Source organism: Rhea pennata, chromosome Z, assembly GCF_028389875.1.
Source record: "Rhea pennata isolate bPtePen1 chromosome Z, bPtePen1.pri, whole genome shotgun sequence".
NCBI classification, from domain to species: domain Eukaryota; kingdom Metazoa; phylum Chordata; class Aves; order Rheiformes; family Rheidae; genus Rhea; species Rhea pennata.
Genome location: NC_084702.1, coordinates 77,267,487 through 77,288,756, shown reverse-complemented (window position 1 = coordinate 77,288,756; position 21,270 = coordinate 77,267,487).

Here is a 21,270-nt window from a genome sequence, read left to right as displayed (position 1 = left end):
TGCAGTCAGATATTAAGATGAAACAAAAAGAAGTTTTTACAGAACACACCACTGGATTGTTGAGCTTGTGGCCACAGGATGTGGTGAAGACTAGAATATAAAGTGACCCAACCACTTATGCTTTCAACGAGTCCTACAAACCCTGTCAGTGCAGAAGCACAGTTTGAGTTCAAGAACTGATTTGTTCTCAGTATCATGATCCTCTGCTTTTTGGAGAAAGCAACGAGTTTTCTACCTTAGTTGCTCTGATGATAGTTATTTTGAGACACTCTCTCTCCCTGGGAATTAAATCTTGGTGCTTAGATTGAGGATTTAAAGAGAGGGGATTACCCGTGTGCTACTTACCCGCCTCTATACTAAGCTGTGGGTTAGAAAATAAACAACCAAATGCACCCAACATGATGCACCCATATACTGTGCATTTGCAGTACAGATTTCTCCTATGCTAGGAAGCTGACCCGTAAGGCTCTCACATCTGCTACTGCTCAGCAGAAGAGCAACAGTGTATCAGTCATCTTCCCATCAGCTATGCTTTGACCTTTTCTGGTGACTTCCCAGACGGATATTTTGTCAGTTCAGTCTCTGATACATACTTTCCTGAAGACTTTTGCTCCCAGCCTTGTCCCCTTTAGTGAAATCCATGACTTGTGCTTAATACAAGGAAAATTCAAATACTTTACATGGATTCTTCAATAATTTTGGCAGCTTAAATTGAGAATATGCTTCCCCTGAAATCAGATTACCATCAAGCAACTGAATGCTAAAGATAAAATTATCAGCTCAGGTTCAACATCCTTTGCTGCTCTTTATCCATCTCTCTCCAGCCCCTTTTTCTTTTTTTCTTTTTTTTTCTTTTTTTTTCCTATCAGTTACTTCTTCATGCTTTTCTAAGTTATTCTCATGTTCTGTAGTACCCCTCACCTTAGTCATGAAAAGCTCATGTTCTTTTCTAGTTTATGCTGGTGCAGTTCTCTGGAGGTCAGAGAAATGATTCTGGATTCACACCAGCATAACTGCTATCATAGGGTGACCATAAATACTCTTCCAAACTCAGCACGGCCTCATGTCAGAATCATAGTTTCCTTTTGGATATCTGACTTTTACTCCATGTGGCATCACATTTCCTATCTAAAAACAGCTCCTGAGCTATGCCTTTAAAATAATAATGGAAAAAAAGTCCTACAAGTCAAGTAATAAACTAGAAAGTGTTTGTGATTTCCAAGGATTTTGAACCATTTGGGAGAGTGTAGAGGTCTAGTTATTGTTGCAGATTGGAAAGCAAATATTTTTTTAAGTCCTTACATTCTTTATTAATCTAACTAGAAATTCATAGTTATCTATAAATCTCACTTGACATCAAAATTCATGAAAATAAGGTTTAGGATGAAGTACTTCAGTGCCGTGAAATAAATTCAGATAAACACTTTTTGCTCTTACTTCTCATCTTATTTTCTCAGTATAAAATATTCACTTAAAATTAGGTCACTGTCTAAGCATTTCAATAAGATAGAGTTCTTATGATGTATTTGGCTTATTAGCCTTTCATGTTTTTGTGTCTTCTATGCAATTTTAAATATGCATTTTTAGTTTTCCTTCCAGACATACCATCTCTTCAAACTCATTTTCTTAAGAGCAACTGCCAGAAACTGCCATGGAACTACCATGAAACTGCCATGGAACTACTACTCCAGCGCTTCAATTGCCAATGCAAACAACCTGTTTTCATGAAGCCCATGGCACTACACATACACTGTAAAACAGCTCAGAAAATGGAAAGATATTGGGGGAAAAAAAAAAAAAAAAGAAAAGAAAGTCCAGGAACTTTTAAATCTGGCTTAGAATTCCAACACAAATTTTCCTTGCCCTTCCTGTGACAAGCCAAAATGGATGTCGCTTCATTTGCATTCCTATGGTCAGCACAGTGACAATAGAAGGAAAGCTTGTAATTTGGGGGAATTTTTTGTGTCCGTAAGTTCTGTGCAACTCTCAGGACTGCTGATTTCTTGGCTGACACTGTGGGCTGATGGTGCCTTGTGACAGGTGTGTAAGGTAGGAGCTACGAAGAGTGTGTTTCTACAGATTTAACTAAAGAGTCTGGCCTTGGTGCACAAAGTTTGAAAAGATTCAAACCCTTTCTGAAGATATCACAGAACGACCTAAAAACTGCACCAACCAGCGAGTTGTAAAAACAATATAATTCTATAACTAACCCAAGATTGTCATCATTATTGTAAAATCATCTCAGTAACATCAGCAAAGTAGAGCTGTTCTCTGAGTCTAGGAATTGCCTCAGGTGATAAAACCCCTCTCCTTCTGGAAGGAAATGATTTACCACTCTTAGACTAGGACCTGGGTTTGGTGGCACTGGAATTTCACGTGTGGGTTGTGTGAGTTTTTATCTGATAATGGAGGAAAGCCATGCAGCTGCCCAATGTCATCACGTTTCTTCCATTTGTTCTGGGAACTGAAAGTGGATTGCCATCATGTCCAGATGCTGCCCCTCACTAAAAGAAAAATGCTTCAGAATTACTCTAATTGGTAGTCTTAACAAAAAGGCCACATTTGAATGGGAGGAGGAAATTGGTTCTGGTGGGTTGCATCACCATTCATACACAGAAAGGACACTTTCCTTATTCCTTTCTGAGAGAGGATCTGAAGACATAGGTAGGAATTTTGTTTCCAAATAAATTTGTTATGTTTATTTTTTCAAATTTAAAGAAAAAATATAGATCTTTAAGGAAAATATATTCGTGTCTAACTTACTGGTGGAATTACAACAACATAGCTAGATAAACAGAAAGGAAGAACTGCATTCTGCTGACTTTTCCGTTGATACAGCCTAAAATTTCATGTAATACTCAAGTATGGATATTTTTAGATGAACTATCTAAACTGCAGTTTTTCTTTCAATTTTCTGCACACCAGAAATTCTCTTTCCCAGCTGAGGCTCCTGATCATGGATGCCTTACTGTTGTCTCAGGTGTGGTTTCTGAAAAAACAAGGTGCTACTACTATGCAAGGACTACCATGGTAGAAGCGCTTGCTCCCTCCCTGACTACGCTGAATGTGCTCAGTAGATAAAGGACTTAATTCCAGTTTATTTTCTACAAGCGATTCTGCATTCATAAAGCTTCTTCTCCGGTTGGAAGAACCAAGGGTAGATTGAAAGGCAAAGAAAAGTGACAGACTCTTGCAGATGATTCATCCTCTTCTACCAGAAAGCTAAAAATAGTAAAATAAACCAAAGCGTCTGATGTATAGCTGACCCTGGGCAGATTTAGCTTCCGCTGTTCATCCTTTGATCTTTTTCACATCCTGAGCATTATATACATTAATTGTATCTTCATCATTATTGCATCTGCAGTAAGACTGGGGACTCTTAGAAATCAGCTCTTATGAAATGAAATAATTACTTGAAAGAAGTGTGGGCCAGCAATCTGTGAAGCCTTTCTGCAGGGAAACCTGTGCTGGTGCCATTTCAGGTATGAAGAAAATCTTATGAGCTGGAAAAATGTGTCATTTCCCCCACTGATTTATCAAACAAATATGACATCTCTTTGCTGATGGTAGCTGATATTAGCTCTTCCTCCAAATCTGTGTATGAACAAGACATTTTTCAGTATTGCAACTGAAGGAATGTATAAAAGATGAGGGTCCCAAAAGAAAGCAGGGGAGCTGAGTTTGTGTATTTAGTTCCTCTAAGGTCCATGCAAATCAGGATCATTTAACAAGAACTTATTTAAATTATACAAAAAAAAAAAAAAAAAAAAAAAGCTGCTCCAAAGAATCCATCCATTTGTCCATGAAACCCAGTCTCTTTGTTAACCCAGGGATTTGTGAGAAGTGATGAAGAGGAAAGCACCCTTCATCAGGAAAGCACAGAGTGAGCACTTAATGTTCACAAATAGTATCCAGAAACCTACATCGCAAGGGATGAAAAGTATTTAGTGAGGCCTATTTGGTAAATCTGTGAGATTAAATCATCTAATCTAACATTGTGCATAATGAAAAGACGACAATCATTATTCCTAGATTAAGACAAATAACTTGTGTTTGACCAAAGCATTTCCAGGAAAGCACTTGATCCTAAGGCTTCCAGCAGAAGATTCATCTAACTGAATACTGCTGTCTGCAATATGTATGTCTATATTTCAGCTAGCCACCTCGGCCTCCCTTGAAGGTAATGGATAAAAATAGACATTTATAGGGCATATCTCATCCTACAATAAACATTTAAAATAGGTTAAAGAAATAGTGCCTATTTCTTAACAGTGCTCCTCTCAAGCCAATGGTAGTCTTTCCACCAACTCCAGCAAGCTTCAATTGTAATACAATGAACCATGATTTGAAAAAACAGGTAAAGGTAAGACCATAAATTACTGTAGTTAATCCTACCTATTAGAGAAAGTGAAAGAAGGAAAGAAGGAAGGAAGGAAGGAAGGAAAGAAAGAAAGAAAAAAAAAGAAAAAAGAAAGAAAGAAAGAGAGAAAGGACATTACCAGTATTTGTTTACTCTGCTCTTGTTCTTTTGTAAACTCTCTTGCAAAGCTCTTTCCTATCAGATGGATTTGGGCATCAAAATCCATGTGGTTAAAAATGCCCTATTGTAGCATTTAAAATACAAAGGATACACTAGAGATGGAAGCTTTATGAAAATTTCTATACCTAAAGCCTAAGATATTACTTCTTCTGGAGTAAAACTAATATTCCTGCTTATGCGTATGAGGTGGAGTTTACCTATGATGTAACCACTGTATAAAAATTACTAGAGTGATTTACACAGGTCACTAATCTCTCACACATACTAATCTTTCCCTCTGAAAATATAAATTAGAAGCGTACTTTAATTCCTGTATTTTCTTCAAAATGTGGGTGCGCAGGGAGGAGTTTAAACTCATAAGAAAGCCTTTCAACTTGGCTGTTGAAGGACCAGGTGTGCAGCCTGCAGATTTCCCCTAAAAATGTAGCTAAAAGTTGGTGTGAAGAACTAGAATGGGGCTCTGGCTTTAGACATTTCTTTTTTTTTTTCTTTTTCAAAAAAAAAGAGCTTTATTTCCCACAAAAGATTTGATAGTTAAAATGCACATTTCATTTAACAGCGCAGTAATACGTAATACGCACATACACAGACACAGTCTGTCACTTTACATATGGGTTTTGTGAGGTTACAATGGCCATAAAAAAAAAACCCACAGTTTTGCTGAAAAAGGAGCCGGGCTTCTTGCAAAGTTCCCTTTCACAGAGCATCACGGTCTTGAACAACAGCTCCCAGCTTATGTCGAATCAATGGTTAATTTCAAATCCAGAAGTTGATTAACTTTGACTCATAGCATAAAAGGCCATGACCAATTATTATTCAGAAAAATCCTGCTGTTTAGCCAAAGACCATACAGAGCAATCCCGTACTTGATGTGCTTGTGATAAACGTTCACATGACAAGGTTATTTGGTGTACAGTGGCTCGAGGGGTTGTCATAGCAACCTGCGCACAATGCCCATAAATCTGATGTGTAGTTATCCTTGCTGTGTATGCAAAAAAAAACACAAAGCCAACTCAAGCAGTTTAATTTACAGCATTGCCTGTCACCAAAAAAAAAAAAAAAAAGAAAAAAGAAAAAAAGAAAAAAAAGAGGAATAATGAATTCTAAGGTAATAGACTTCTTCAGATTATATTCCCTCTCAAGAAGAGTACTCCAAGAGCTGAGACAACCTCTTCAAAGCCAAAAAGACTTTTAAGATAATCATTATGGTAGGAAGTACAGGTCATCATTAATACTGAGCAAGGAAAAAAAGAGCTCTCTTGAAAAATCTCGGATCAAGTTTATTGATTATTTTACATTACTCAGGCAAAGAGCTGACTGTAAGTGAAAAAAAAAAACAAGCTCCTTCATTTTTATTTTGCTTTTGTTTTCCAAAAATGGTGAGATGAAACCTTGCAATCACCTGTCAAGTAGGACATGAAAAAATGTCCTCCTTTCTGTACAAATGTCACCAGGATAAGAAGAATCTATCTTTCTCTACAGTTCTGTCCCATTTGAATATGGAATAAGAGGAAAGAGCAAAGTGAAGAGACTGTTCATTTCGGAAGGGGAGAAAAGGTTGGTTTGTAGCTAAAGATGGAGCAGTAGGCAACCAAGGGTTTTAAGCACCAACATGCAAAAACTTTCTGTTTGACCAAGTTGCTTAAATTCTGTGTCACAGTTTCCACATCTGTATAGTGGGAATGCATGGGTTCAGTCCTTGGGGATAACTTCTCACTCCAGAAAGAAATGCAAAAGGAAGAACAAAGAACAAAACCTACTGGAGAGATATGAGGTGTCCTGACAAAGACACTTCTGAAAAGGGGTTCATCTTGGTCTAATATGAGTACACTATACAGTCAGATGACCATTCTTTGGAATAGCATGTTTCTCTCTATTGACCTACAGGGGTGCTGGAGTCACTACATCAAGTTTAGATATCTAAAGATGTACAGAGGAGTAATCTTACCTTGTAGGTGTTTATAGTGAAAGTGCCTATATGTGAGCTAGATGTCTAGTATCTCACTCTACTAGGGGAGACTGAGTCAAGACAGACGATGGGAATTGTGGAGAAGTTAACTTCATCCTTGAGCTGACACTTGGTTTTGGTTAGATAAATTGCTTCGCAAGCTCTATTGACTATTTTGACTGGACTTCTGTTATAGCAGAAGCCTAGATGCCTAGTTCATGTGTCAATTGCTTTATTATGGACGCCTACAGTTAGATTAAATTAATCTCTCATGAAAATCCTCTCCTTTTTCACCCAGCGTTGGAAACTCAGTAATGTTCCCTGCCTCTCAGACTCACATGTTCCTTCCTCAGTGTAACTGAAAGATTCCTTCATACAAAAACTCATTTTGCAACACTGCCCTCCAAAATGTCCAGTTGCTATGGTGCTGTGTTTTCAGTGAAACGAGGTATTTCCATAGGGACTGTCACCTTATACTGAGAAAACCTGCTGCTTTGCCACTACCAACAACTTTTAGAGAAAGAACCACAAAGTCTCAGTATGTGTGGTCTCACACAGTGTAATAAAATGTGTTCCCTGGAGTGTGATCCAGCTCAGTTAACTTTATACATCCACCATATAAATGCAAAACTGAAGCTGGTCATCTTGGGCTCCCTTTGTGGTCCATGGGGAGAAGGGAAAGAGTGAAAGCACTTTTGGGGCATGATTCGTCTGACTGATTTTAGATCTATTTCAGGATGAAATGCATCACATCCGGACAGGGAGCCTGGAGTGACTAACTCAGCAGTAAGCACCTATATGGCAGACATCGTCAAGAGACAACGGTTTCAGTGCACAGTGTGCAGTAGCAACCTCATGGAAGATGATCATGACAACCTAATCCCAGAGCAAGAAAGTGAGCAGTTCATTTCCAGATAAACTTTACACAGAACAAAGTACAGCCATCAAGCTCTTTTTTTTTTCTCTCCTGGGATAACAAGATCTTGTATGAATTAGTGATTCCTACACAGAGCCTATAGGACTTTCACTGCTGCATTTCTGAATGCATTTTGAAGAAACAAGTAGTGGCTACTTTGTTCCTCCATCTTTTCCTGCCTTCCAAAGGAAAAATAAACACTCAGTTATATGTGGCAGTGGGGACCCCTGAAACAAGGGGAAGCAAGAAGAAAGCTCTGTAGTTTCTCACATTCTCTGTTTCTGCTTGGCAAGAGGGAGAACTGGCCCAGCTGTGTGTTCTGAGGGGATTCCTTTGGAAAACGGCTCTGGTGTGAAACTATCAGGCAGGCTGGAAGCTGCAAGGAGGTTCCTCAAATCAATGATCCCACGTCATATCGCGGGGGCAGGGAGTGGAGCTCCTCTGTTTGGGCATTACTGTCTACATTCATTGCATCGGTGTCATGCTTTAAATCTCAACGACTGAGGACTTTTGCACTTGCTGAATTTCTTCTCTGCTGCATCTGCAGAAGTGAAAGGTGAGCTTAAAGAGAAGTCCACAGGAGGCCCCTGAGTGGAGATGTTAGCAAGAAACATTTTTTTTTGGTCCATATTTCATCATCAAAGGGCTGCTCAGAAAGGAGATGAAGGAGAGAAGCGTGTTAAATTTAACATGAGGCATGCTAAAAGAGAAAAAAAAACTACCAGATGAATAAGAGAAGCATCTTAAAACAATAAAATACAGGATGTCTGGACCAACAGCACATACCACTGGAGTTCTCCAAGTTCCTGTTTCGTGATCTGAAAATAAATACCAATGGTTTATCGGTTTGGCTTTTTCTTTTTTTCCCCCCCTTTTTTTTAATAAGACATTAAAGTTTATTACCTCACTTGACAGTAATTCACAATCATTCTAGAATGAAGCAAGTTAAGTGGTACTCTCCTCCAGTGAAATGCTGCAGGAACTAAAAAAAAGTTGGAGGCAGACAACTTTTCGTACTGTTTTTTCAAGTAATAGAAAAAATGCAATCAGATGGTAACTTCCCTATTTTTTCTCATAAGACATTGGTATATGCAGCAGTGAATATAAATCTGCCAGTTGCTGCGACCATGACACAAATATGAAACTGTTGTTAAGCATAAAAGTGAAAGTATACTCGGTTTTGGGCAAGTCCCTGTGGCTGGAGTCATCAGACATTGTCATGTAATCCTTTTGATGACGATGGATAAATGTATCTTGGTTAATGTCCTAGTTGCACTGAAGTCAAGGGAAACGTTGTAATTGCTTTCAGTTGAGCCAGATTTTTACCTCTTTATGGTTGGGTATATTCCCTCTAATCTGAAAAACCTTCAACTACATGTTCTGCAAACTTGACCTCAGCTACAGGCACATGGATGGATTAACCTTTAGCAAGTCAAGCTGTCCTGACTTTAAAAAGCTGCAAACAGATGTCACAGTCTCCAGAAGAGCCTTGGCTCAGCCCCAAGAATGGTGAATTTACCTCTCAAGTGAACTGGGGGCAGTTCTCTCGTGTGCTTCTGGTGCCCGGCCCGTTGGTTTCTCGCGCTTCCTGACATACAGCCAGCAGGCTTGTGCACAGCTACAGGGGTGCAAATCATTTCAGGTTTATGCCTCAAGCTTTGCCCCCTTGCTCATGTGTCCAGAGGCTCGGTGTTTGCTTGGACTGTGACTATATCCCTTCCTTCATTAGATTAAACTAATCAAAAAAAAAAAAAAAAAAAAAAAAAAAAAAAAAGAAGCAATGGAAAGTTAAAAGAGATTTTTGTTTTGTCTAGTCGTTCATGGAACTACAAATGGGGTAAGGCAGAAGAGTAGCACTGCACAAGGTGTTGTGCGCTCATGATCATTAGTATCATAATATCTTCTGAATGACATCAAAGCAGCACTTGTTACCAACACCTGGTTACATGGCAGCAGTAGGGCGAACAAATCCAGATATTGATATCTCTGTTTTTCTTACAGAACTTTGGTGTTACCCACCCATACAACAGCCAGTTTCAGTTTGTGATTATTATATAATAATCCTATTATATAAGTGAAAATGGCTACGGGCACAACGGGGAAAGTCATTAAATGGAAAACAAACAAATGAAGTAAAACTGAAAATCTATTGACTGATCAATGCAGTACTTTGAGAAAACAAGGAAGGATTTAAGTCCATAAATTAGGCTGCAAAGAAATAAGGGTGGTTTGCAGAGAGTAGCCCTTGAAATACTAGTTTTGTTCATCCCAGGTGGTTCACCCCATCACACAAGGTCCAAGAGAGCTGCTCCCTGGCTGCTTGCATCCCTTTAAACTTGAATTTGCCTCTGTGTGCCATTTTGACAGCTACTTCTCCCAAGCAAAGAAGTCCTGCTTGCATGAAATGAGGAAGAAAGTAAATGTTAAGCTCACACTAGCTCTAGTCTTTGCTCTGAGAGCTATATGAGATGACACTGCTTAGTGCAGCAGGGGAATAGGATCACCAGGAAAACCCTCCTGCAAAGCTCTGACAAAGAGACAGGCAAACAAGACAGACACGAATCTCACTGCTGCCTTCACAGCCAGGGCACTTGTTTAGTTTGAATCGTCAAGATGAAATTAAACTGTACGAAGCTACTAAATCCAAAAGGAGCTTAATTTTTTTTCTTTTTTGGTTAATTTTTTAATAGATGATACCTTGGACAAGAATGAGTAACCCAAAAGGAAAAAGATTTATAATTTGTTTAAATTCTATAATCCACCTTATCTACTGAATTTCCCAAGTTATTACCTTATCTGTAATACTCAGATCCATGTTGGCTACACAACCCCAGCTTTGATGAGTTGTGCTCAGTTAGTCGGGGAAAAGAAACCAGAACTATGCAAACTCCAAGCTTACTAAAGCTAAACAAACCGGCTTTAATTCCAAATGCTCAGAGCTGATCATTGATTCAAGAAAGTTAAAAAGGAAAAAATAACAAATATTGTGTTTAGTCTTGATTTCAAAATATGACAGTCTACTTCTGGACACCCTAGCCTGGATTCTTCTTTCCTAACTTCAGCTCTCAGTGAATGTATCTCTGAACAAAAAGGTTAAATACATTTTTAATAAATTATTCACTCAGCAGTAGTTATTACTGTTCTACTGAATGCGAGTCTGAAAAATTCAAGTAATATTTCTTAATGTATTAAAATGAGCAATTGAAAATATATGATGGGTATCATGGGAAATTTCTAAGGGGTAAGGACTGCATCTTGGGATACAGTTTCTCCTTACATGCCTAGAGGTGAGTAACACTGTGTGGTCCATTTGGGGCTACATTGAATGAAGCACAAGGAAATGTGCTGAAAGGAATAATATTTGACTGACCTGGCGTTTCCTTGCCTTGAATGACCTTGTCGGTCTTTAACATCTTTAATTTGGACACTACTTCAATTATGCATCTTTCAGTTGTATTTCAGCCTGAAGTCACAGCGTATTTGAGTACAACCATGATAAAACCCACCGAGAGGCATTTACTTTGCTTTATTCTTGCACAACATGAAAGAAAGAACAGTTCAAAAAGAGCTCCTACACAACTCCTGCAATAACACCTTATAGCTGCTAGAGAGCCTTAGCTACAAAAAGACCTAAGATTGTTCCTTGGACAGACTTAATAACCCTGCTGGTTCTGACCCTCAGGAACATACAGTGACAAAAGATCTGTCAGATATATTGGGCCACAGTCACTGAACGCCTTAAAAATGAGCAGTAAAACCTTGAAATCAATAGAGAATTTTACAGGGAGTTGGTGTAAAGATTGTAAAATAGGAGTGATGTGTTCACCTACGTACTAATGTTTTTTTAGGGATGTACTCTACCCTGCCTGCGTGTCTGTAGCTGCTATTAACGTTCATGCGAGGGGGAGATCGAGGGACAGGAGGGTTCACATATTCTGAGCTGGATTTAGAACTGGCTGCACAGGTGTAAATGGGGATGTGAAGCAACTTTTCCATGTCTGCTCCAGGGTAAACACGATCAGTTTTTGTCTAGCCATTAAAATTTTTATAGTATATTTATATATACATTTTATATGTTTATTTTAGACATATTGCAGTACATAATTTATATATTATATATACTCAGAATATATTTTTTGTTTCTATTTCTATTTGCATATACATCTTTTCTGTATTTTATAAATATTTTACAAGTTTTTGGTTTTATATGTATCGATACAGTTTTTCTTTATTTCCTGTGTGAGTGTATGTCTAGCTTTTTCACTGGTTCTTTTTTAGATGTTTTTGGGAGCTGCATGCTCATTGGATGCACAGGCTCTTATTCTGATGCCCCTCAAATGGTGACCAATTCCATTTTTTTTGATACTTTACATTCCAGAGAAGGTTAAAAGCATCCTTGGCTTTGCTACTCTTCAAGATGTGCCTGTACAGACCTAAATTAGAGAAGCCTGTTATATTACTCTTTTTCAAGTCTAGTGGAACAGACAAGCCAAAGCAGGGAAGCTGCAGTCGGGGGCATGCAAACCCTTCCCCAAGGATAGGGATTGCCTCACTGCACAGGGGCAGAGTCCTGCAAGCACTAGCTTATACCTGTAGCATTTTTTTTGTGAGCAGGCTGTGGGCTTTGCAAGGATGCAGACTTCCCTGCTGTGTTGAGACGTTTGGACTCTGTGGGGCCAAGGGATACCATTCCCTTGTTTCCTTGGATGTTGGAGAAGGCTCTTTGTCTCATCAAATTGAGTGTTATTCACATTATATTATTTAATCCAGGCCACAAAATGCTCGTGCCTGATCACAAAATGCGCAGCAGAAGCATCATCTTTTTGTCCCCTGCAAAAAAAGCAAGCCAAGCTATAACGCCACAATGGGTGACACTCCAAAACACAAGCCAAGGAAGTGTGTCCTTCTATCCCGAAGCAAAGACTGTACAATTCTTTTAATGAATAAGTAGAGGAAAAGCCCTGCTGCATCCAGTGAGCAGTGAACTGTGCTGTGTAACCTCTCTGCGTCTGCACTGCACAGCCTGGTGTGGAAAACCAGTGTCCTCTCCTACAGGTAAATGGTTTCCTCTGTGGCCTGTAAAGGGAGGAGACGACATGACAGCTTCCACTGAAGGAAAGGCACCTTCACTATACAGAAGAAAAAAGGAAGGCAAAGGGAATCAGGTAGTCTACAGTATAAAGGAGTAATTAAAAATACCTTTCACTCAGTAATCCCTTTAGAAATTCCAAATGCTCTGGAATTTAATGAAGAAGAGGCAGGTCTGTGTAGACTGAAAGGCTCTTCGGGGCAAGGAACTGATTTTTATTTTGGACATATTTCCACACAAGCTACTGAAAGAAAACTCTGCTCAAGGGTGCTCTGTGCTCACCACATGCATTTCAGCCCTTCTGCAACAAAAACAGAGCCTGCAACATTTGGAGACTTGCAACTACCTCTTTCAAGGCCCTTCACAAATCACTGCTACGACAGAGCTGACTTACAGAGAAATCTCCCTGTGTTCTTTGTTTCAGCTGATTTTATTTTTATTTATTTATCACCTCTTGCATTCCCTGAAGGTCTTTCATGTCACATGCATGTGGCATTTTGTAAAGATCAAAGATATTAGAATTATCATCACTCACTTTTGGATGGTGAGGAGTTTCTTTTTACACATAACAGGATCAGGCATAGGGAAAGGTTATCCATAAAGATGTAGCAATAGTGATGATAAACCCCACATATTCTGACTTCTCTGATTTTGAGCACAGATCCTTACTCAGGAGCACTGCCCAAGCTCTTGCTTTAAAACACTTCCACTGAAGAAAAGCTAACAGATGCTGTTATGCAAAGCAATCCTCACCATCACCGGTCAGGTGTCTAAAATAGTTCTTGAAGTTTGATATTTAAAACTACATACTGAGCTAAAGAGTCACTAGGATCTACCTAAAATTTTGTAGTCTGCAACATACATTTCTGCGTGTTCTATACGTCAAGAGCTACACATGTGTCTGCACAGAACTTTTGCTTCATCCTGGTACTAGATAGAATAAAAGATGCTTTTATTCAGTGGAAACATGAGCAGTCTAAAGGAAACTCTTTCCACTGAAGTATTTTGGGGCCTGGGATTACCATACAGACTCTCACTCAGATCTCTAAATGGATTCTCCCTGGGAAACAGGAGGTTACAAAAGCAGATGTCTGCAAGACACGATTGCCTATTTCCCCCCAAGTGGCAAAGTCACTCAATTTGCTGAGTGAAGAAACCCCTATAGCACAATACATAATATCTCAAGACATTCGTTTCAGGACACAGCATTCTTTCATTATCCACTCCAAGCCTTCAGCATTCCTTCAGACACACATTATTAAACCACAGCTAATTATTAAATATTTAACAAAGACTTTACAGTACATTGACTACAGCTACCGAGGTAGGCAGAGCTATACAGATTGATTTCTCTGTGTCTGGAGCTCAGTATACATCAAACAGCATGGATGCTTTGAAATTTCAAATCTCAAGGCCAAGTTTGGATGGTTGGTAGCACTCAAAGGAAGTGATTTCCTTATTCTATGAATATTTGTATGCTACTGAAAAAAAATCCAGAAGACAGACAAAATCTTGGAATCTTAAAAAAATTCTTCAAAGTGAAGAAAATACATCTCTCTCCGAATCAGTCAAAAAAATCTCTTAGATAAATATGAAATATTTGCTTATCTTAATCTATTATTATAATGAGCTTCAAATTTTAAAAAGTAAGTTTCTTTCAAATGGAAATGTTTTCATCTTAAAAATTTCAAAGTGAAGTGGCTTGAAATTCTGAGGAAAAGAGGAACAATTTAGCTAAAATCAATCTCATTCTGTGGTAAGTTTTGCTAGTGTGACCTTTCAAACTGGGGAGCTGGCAGCTTGGTGTTTACATTTCAGCTTTAAAGACCTTTGTTGGAATCCAATTTACTTGTCATGTAGAATAAATGTTGGGACTTCTATTTAATCCTTTCACAGATATCTCTCCCCACAGATTAATGAATTTTAAAGCCATTATGATCATCTAGTCTGACCTCCTGCATAACATGAGTCATAAAATGTCACCCAGCAATTCTTGCATCAAGCCCAGTCATCTGTGATTGAGCTAAAGTCATCACACCGTGTAGCATGACTTTCAACATCTACAGACGAATCATGTTGCAGCAAGAATCACAGTTTAACAAGCCTAAGTTTTGTGACAGAGAGAGGTATTTGCTCCCCAAAGATGCTGAGTCCTACTTGAAATTAGATTATAGGAAGTACAAAACATGGTTTAATTTAGAGACTTGCTTGGTTTTTCTAACAAGCCAGCAATAGAGCTATGTCTAGGTTTCTGGGACTTTGTATCTCCTGTTTGTCTTTTAAAAATAGTTGGGAATGTTTGACAGAATAGCTATTTTGCAGAAAATTTGGAGCAAAGTAACATTTCCTCAGTTGGAATGCAATTCACTTGCTTCAATTAAACTTTTGTCAAGAAAGTTTTATCAGGGCTGAAGTGTTTTTTTTCTTGTCAAAATGAGGATCAGATGATTTTGACTCAGACTCAGGGACTCAGATATTATATACATGCTTGTACCCACCCTATGGCGGTGGCTCTGTCAGTGATGATTTATAAAAATCCACCCGGGCCTGAGAGGTTGCTCTGAAATGGGTTTATTTTTTTAGAGAAATTCTGAATGAAAACATTTATGTGATCTTGAAAAATGTTGCAGAACAGCAATCCCATTTCCCACACAGCTTTGGTTAGGCTCAACGGTCAACTCCTGTTTTCAGTCAATATTCTTCAGAGCCAGCTGTGGGCTTCAGCCCAGAAATGTCATTTTCCTCAAAGAAACTCCAGCTCTGTTTCCATTAAGATCAATGGGAACTGTGCCTGTGTTTTAAGGAAGTTAAAACCCATTTTGATCAATGGAAAGACCGCCACTGATCTCAGAGAGGTTGGACCAAGCCCTGTGCAGATACAATATGGGGATGTGCAGGCTACAGAACCTGTTTGCAATGAAGTCAGCAGGAGCTTTGCTTTCAATACAGCCCAGCGCTGATTCACTGGATGGCAAAGTCATCAGGTCAAATGTCTCTGCTCCCTATAAATTACACAAAGTAGAGAAAAATATGACCTCACTGGTTATTGTGTATGCACATACATAAATGCACAGCACATTTTCTTAAAAATTGGGTTCCCTTGGGATAAACTTTGAGGAAGACTACATGCTTGTTGCCCTTTAAATTAAGAAGGAGAGAATAAGGGTATTTTTCTATGATGCTCAGCAAGTAAACAACCAGATGAGAGCCCAGTGAAAATGTTTATAATTAATGTGCTTTCAACTGGGCTTAGAAGACTGGCTTGCTCAGGAAAAAACACTTCCTTTCCTTCTCTTCCTTGTTAACTGCATGTAGGTCATTTGCTTCTTCTTTTTTCAAAATATTGTGCAAAAATATTCTGAAAATAATTAGGAAGACAAATTTGTAAATTGGCAGGTTTTTTAATGGTAGACTAATCCTAGAGGGAGATAAAATGGTTGAAATTTTTGGGGGACAATGTAAGTCATCAAGCAAGCTTCATTTCTCGCACTAAGGCAGAGCCAAAAAAGAACTGTACTAGACCCAGATCTTGCACTAAGTGACAGTTTAGAAATGTACTAAAAAAAAAAAGAAGAATTATTTTACAGCTGCTGATCTGACTGTTGCAGAGAGCTGGAATAATTTCTGCCAACACTCACTGCCTAGCTTGGTTTGGGCGAGTCACACCTATAACAAGTGTTTTGGGGCTTGTATGTAACCTGCTGGCTCTTGTTAAACTGCATTTCATCCTTTGATGTATGTGAAACAATATTGCCAGTCCCCCTTACCACACAAATCATAAGGCTGACTAATAAAAATACAAAGATTGTGTATATAATAATGAGCTCCCAACGGGTGGAAAGAAGGCTCTTTCACACTGAGCTGCACACAGGCACGTATTAGTGCAGTTTGATTTGATCACTGGAAAATTGTGTCCTGTAATTACTAAGCAAACATGAGAAGGAATGACAGGGAAATGCAATGAAATGGGGCTTTGAGGTGGAAGATGAATTTTCTGAAAGTGCAATTTGGAAAGAACACATATGAATCCTGCTCAAGTGCCTCAAAATACAAGGGACCCATTGATTTAAAAATGAACTGTAAGTTCACTTAGTACCGCAGGACCTGCATGGGGCAGTATAGACCAAGAATTTATTGTGGAAGAACCGGATTTTGGGCATCTGGCTTCTCTTTCAATCTAGTAGGCATAAGTTTTGGAAAACACCAGCTTTTCTGAGTGATTTTAATTAGGCATCCAAAATTACTGAACATTTTTTAAAAAATTTTATCTTTAGTTTTAGTTCTAATAATTAATTTGCTGTATAATAGTAACACTTTCCCACTTTACTGGATGTTGTGACAACTTATGAATTAAAAATCTATTACAAAGTAAGTCCTTCGGTATATTCACAAATTGCAAGACCTAATCGTCTATATAACAATATTCGTCTTTAGATGTTAATTTTCAACACTATTATTTGCAAATAAGGAAATGGATGTGTAAGGCGGAAAGCTAGTTGTCAAATTATGGCTGAATTTGGCTTCCCTGTGCCTCTTGGCAAGAGCCAGGGCTCTTGCATGTGCCACAACTACCTAAGTGCCTGAATAAGTACTGGACAGACTTTTTCACGGCTTAAGTGAAATATTCAGTGTAGTGTCTTGTTCTGCTTTGACAAGGAAATTCCCTTCAGGGCCTGAAATTTCCCATGCTTCATCTCAGCTCAGAGCCATTTTGGGGGAAAAATTTAAGTCAATTCCATGCAAGCTTTCTGAATTCCACAGTTATTAAAAATATGCATCCTTCCTTTAGGAAGATACCCAAATTTGATTTATTTTAAAGACTTTCTTGCTGGCACTTAACAAAATTCAAGCCAGTGTTGTACTATGAGTGTATATACCATGACTAAGAAATGGAAGGGTGTATTCAAATGACAATACATATTAAATTTCTTTTCTTCCCTGCCGAAAAGAAAAGAAAACTACCCCACAAGATATAAGCACAGTATGGCAGAGTCGATGCTTTCAGTCATTTCCTGTATTTGAATGCTTTAATATGGCAACAGACACACCCAGGTAAAATTATTAGGAATGATTTAATGCAAGGCCAGAGAACTGGCAACACATAGTGATGATATGAGAGGGTGAGCCCTGAGCACCTGATCCCTTCAAACGCCGCTCTGAAGGCCAAATCTATGGGCTTGCAAGTAGGTTTTCAAAGCTACCATGAGTGCGGAGGAGTGCGTGTTCCTCGGAGCGCTAGTGAACTCAGTACGAGTGTCACTAATGGATTAGTGTACCGACTCAGCTTCACCACGGTCCTTTTTAATAGGCAGTAATTGCTTATGTTCAAAGCATTCGTGTGGCAGCCTAGCACGTGCTGCCACAGTCTCAGGAAGTGACAGAGTTGCAATAACGCTTCCTTAGAAAAGAAATGAATTTTGAGCAAACAATAAAAATATAAGAAAAAATAAAGATGTAGGGATGCTAATAATGATGATATGGACTGGTGGTGCCTTTATTAGCCTCCTTTGTGTTCTCGCTTGAAACATTCATCATCACTGAACTAGCTGATTATTCTCTTTTAATTACTTCATATGGAATAATTAAATAAAATGAAGACAATAATCTTTTATAGATGGTTATGAAGAGGAACATTTTTTCTGAGGGAACTGAATATAGATCCTTTCCCCTCCCTTTTACCTCTCAAGACTGTAGGAGTCTAATGCATTTAGTGCTACAGCATACAGAGAGCTCCTAAATTCTTTGATTTATTTATTTTTAATAGTTAACCATCATTTAAAAGCCTCACCTGGATGAGCTGTGATTGAAAATCAAGCCCATTGAGCATGATGTTTTGTTCTGATGAGACATTTCCAGACAATTTCCTGTATGTTACATGAGAAGCTGAAAATGCTGCAAACTGCTCATATTCAAAAGGACCATATTGTCCCGCTGAGATTTCTCAGGCACCTGAAGCTGTAGACCTGCCCCTCTGTGCGTATGGCACGTGTGTGATGGAGGACCATGTTGTGTGAAGGGGGACAAGGTTAAAAGCAGGATGAGAATAAAGCAGGACTCCTCTGAGGTGATCCCTCATGGGATGCTAATGCTACCTCGCGGCTTTCTACTTGCTCCGTGGTCACAGCTCTGACCACCCAGCTGTATTAGGTGTAAGGGCCAGAGAGAGACCAAGACACGGGATGGAAAAGTTCAAGAGACAAGCCTGGAGTAATAGAAGATGAAGCTGGTAATGGAGCTTGATCTTGGCTGTTAGCAAGTTTGGCCCTTCCTCTTCTATGTGAGGTGAACACCAGTTATGGTTGCATCTTCTCGCTTTGTCCCACTTAAGTTCCTTGGCACAAGCAGGGGCCTACCAGGGTAGGAAATAGAGGGATGTGCTCTACAGGCTGATGAGGCATGGATTCCTTCTTACTTCTATACGTGATGAATGCTTCCCCTGTTTAACTGTATTGATGCTTCAGAGCATGGAATCTGATGGAGAGAAGCTATCAAAGTTCTGAGAACAAACACAATTTGTTCCAGGCCCCCATATGAAAGACAGAAAGTGAAAAAATGAAAGAAATACTTTGGTTAGGTTTAATGTCTTTTATTTCTTAGAAATCTTATTGAATCTGACAAATTTCAAATTAGAATGATATTTCTAAGCAAAAAATTGAAACATATCTTTTGAATTTTTTGAACCCCTGAGTCACAATTTTTTGGTCAAAAGAAATTGCAAAATTTGAGCAAGCTTTTAAAAACTGTTTGAATTGATCCATAACTGTATTCTTCAGTCAGAAAAATATTTTATACCAAAACTATATTCATTTCTAATCCTCCAAGTTCGTTTCTCTGCTATCTAAAATTTGAAATCTAAGCCACAGATATTCTGGAAAATTAACACCGTTGGTAAAGAGTCAAACTGGTAGCTGTGCATGTCAAAAATCTTTTTTTTAGTGACAAAGTAGGCAGAGACAAGATGTTCCCTCCATGCTACCTCATCCAGTTTCTGGTGGCATAAACTCTGAAAACACCTTTGTAATCTCAGTGTTCACAACTTGCCTGCAAAGATGCTCATGAATTTTGTCATACTCTTAGGAGGTCAGCAGAGAAAAGATTAAGGAATAAGATATAATCAAGATGAGTCTTTAGTGTAAACACAGATAATCTAGTCCACGTTGCAAGCTGAGCTTGTGATGACATATAAGACAAAGAAGGAGAATACATGCGAGAACAGTACAGGTGGAGCTCCTCCACTGCCCTGTAGAGATTTAAGCTGGTCTCCACCTATTGTCAGTGGAGAACAATGGTATTTCTAAGGCAGAAACATCCTTACAATAGGTGATGTTAAGGTTTTCAGCAAGCATATGGGTTGAGAATGACAACCTATTTTCCATACTACACAAGTCCAAGCAACCAGTAATGTATTTTCAGCTCTGCTCCTGCACTGATGAATGAGGACCAGGCTGTCTTTTGAAGGCCTTCATTTAGCCTTTCTTCTCAGGCTACTGACTACAATGGATCAAATACTTCAGCAAGGGCCCCTTTTAAGCCAACATAAATTTTTATTTGAAATATGTTTGTTCCAGCAGGTAATGGGAAGATATTGCAGTAAACTGTGGCTTTTCTCAACCTTTTAACAGTCTTGTCCCCTGTGTAATCACAGTCCCAGAGGTAATCTTCATATAAACTTAACTTAAAAAATAAGTTATTAGTGGTATTTTTGAGAGGAAAGATGATCTTATGGGTAAGGAGCTTTTCATTTAGTGGTATTCCTAAGAGTATGGGAGTTATTGAAACTGGAAAAACAATTATTATTAATAATTCAGTTCTTCTAATACCTTCCTTTTGGAGATTTGTTTCTACATTACATTTGCTTGATTATAAATATTGCCATTTTGCAGTCTAATAAAGAGAACTCTTCTATGAGTTTGCTTCTTAATTAAAGACATGAATAAGGTAATCATATCTGGGTGAACTGATTTGGGGCATATTTTTTTTTTTTTGGACATGTCTGTATTACTGAATGTCTCCTGAGGGTTGTGTCAACCTGCACATCAGAATACAGACACTCAATATTAGAGTCAATGTTGTTGTTGTTGTTTTTGTTATTTTCTAAACCAGCTCATGGTCACATGCAAAACTTTATTGCACCAATGTTTCCTTGTCTTCACCTTAGTTCATGGACAAAGCTGTTACTCTGTGGTCTGAGACCTGGCTCACTCTTAGTCTAGTTGAGCCAGCAAACCATCTAAGAAAATTTGTTTCTCACAGGGCTTCCAGCATTGTAACTTACTGCAGGAAAAGACGATCATTTTGACTGTACTTTGGAGATGTCAAATCCTTCACGGGACCCAGTTTACTCTTTAGGCTCAGTGTCAAAAATAATACAAAAAACTGGCTGTAATTACCTCCTGGAGTTAGCCTGTAATAAATTAAAAAAAAAAAAAAAAAAAAACACATTTTAAAGGAATTTTGAATTTCTGCCTAGATATATATTTTTTCACTCCTTGCTTGGAAACGTAAAGAAAGGAACAATTAATGAAAACCAATTGCTAGAGAATACATGGTTTTCAGATCATGTTTGTTTTTGTATCTTAAAGTAGCTCACTATTTCTTAACATAGTTTTAATTTGTAAGAGCACCCCAACACAGATTTGAAATGTAGATCAGATGTGGAAAGATATAAAATTATTTTGATTTTGAACCCATATTAGTGACTACCCTCCTGCATTCCTCATTTTTTTTCTTTTTGGCTGCTCTAATAGTTTATTATTTTTGTAGTATATTTTATTATA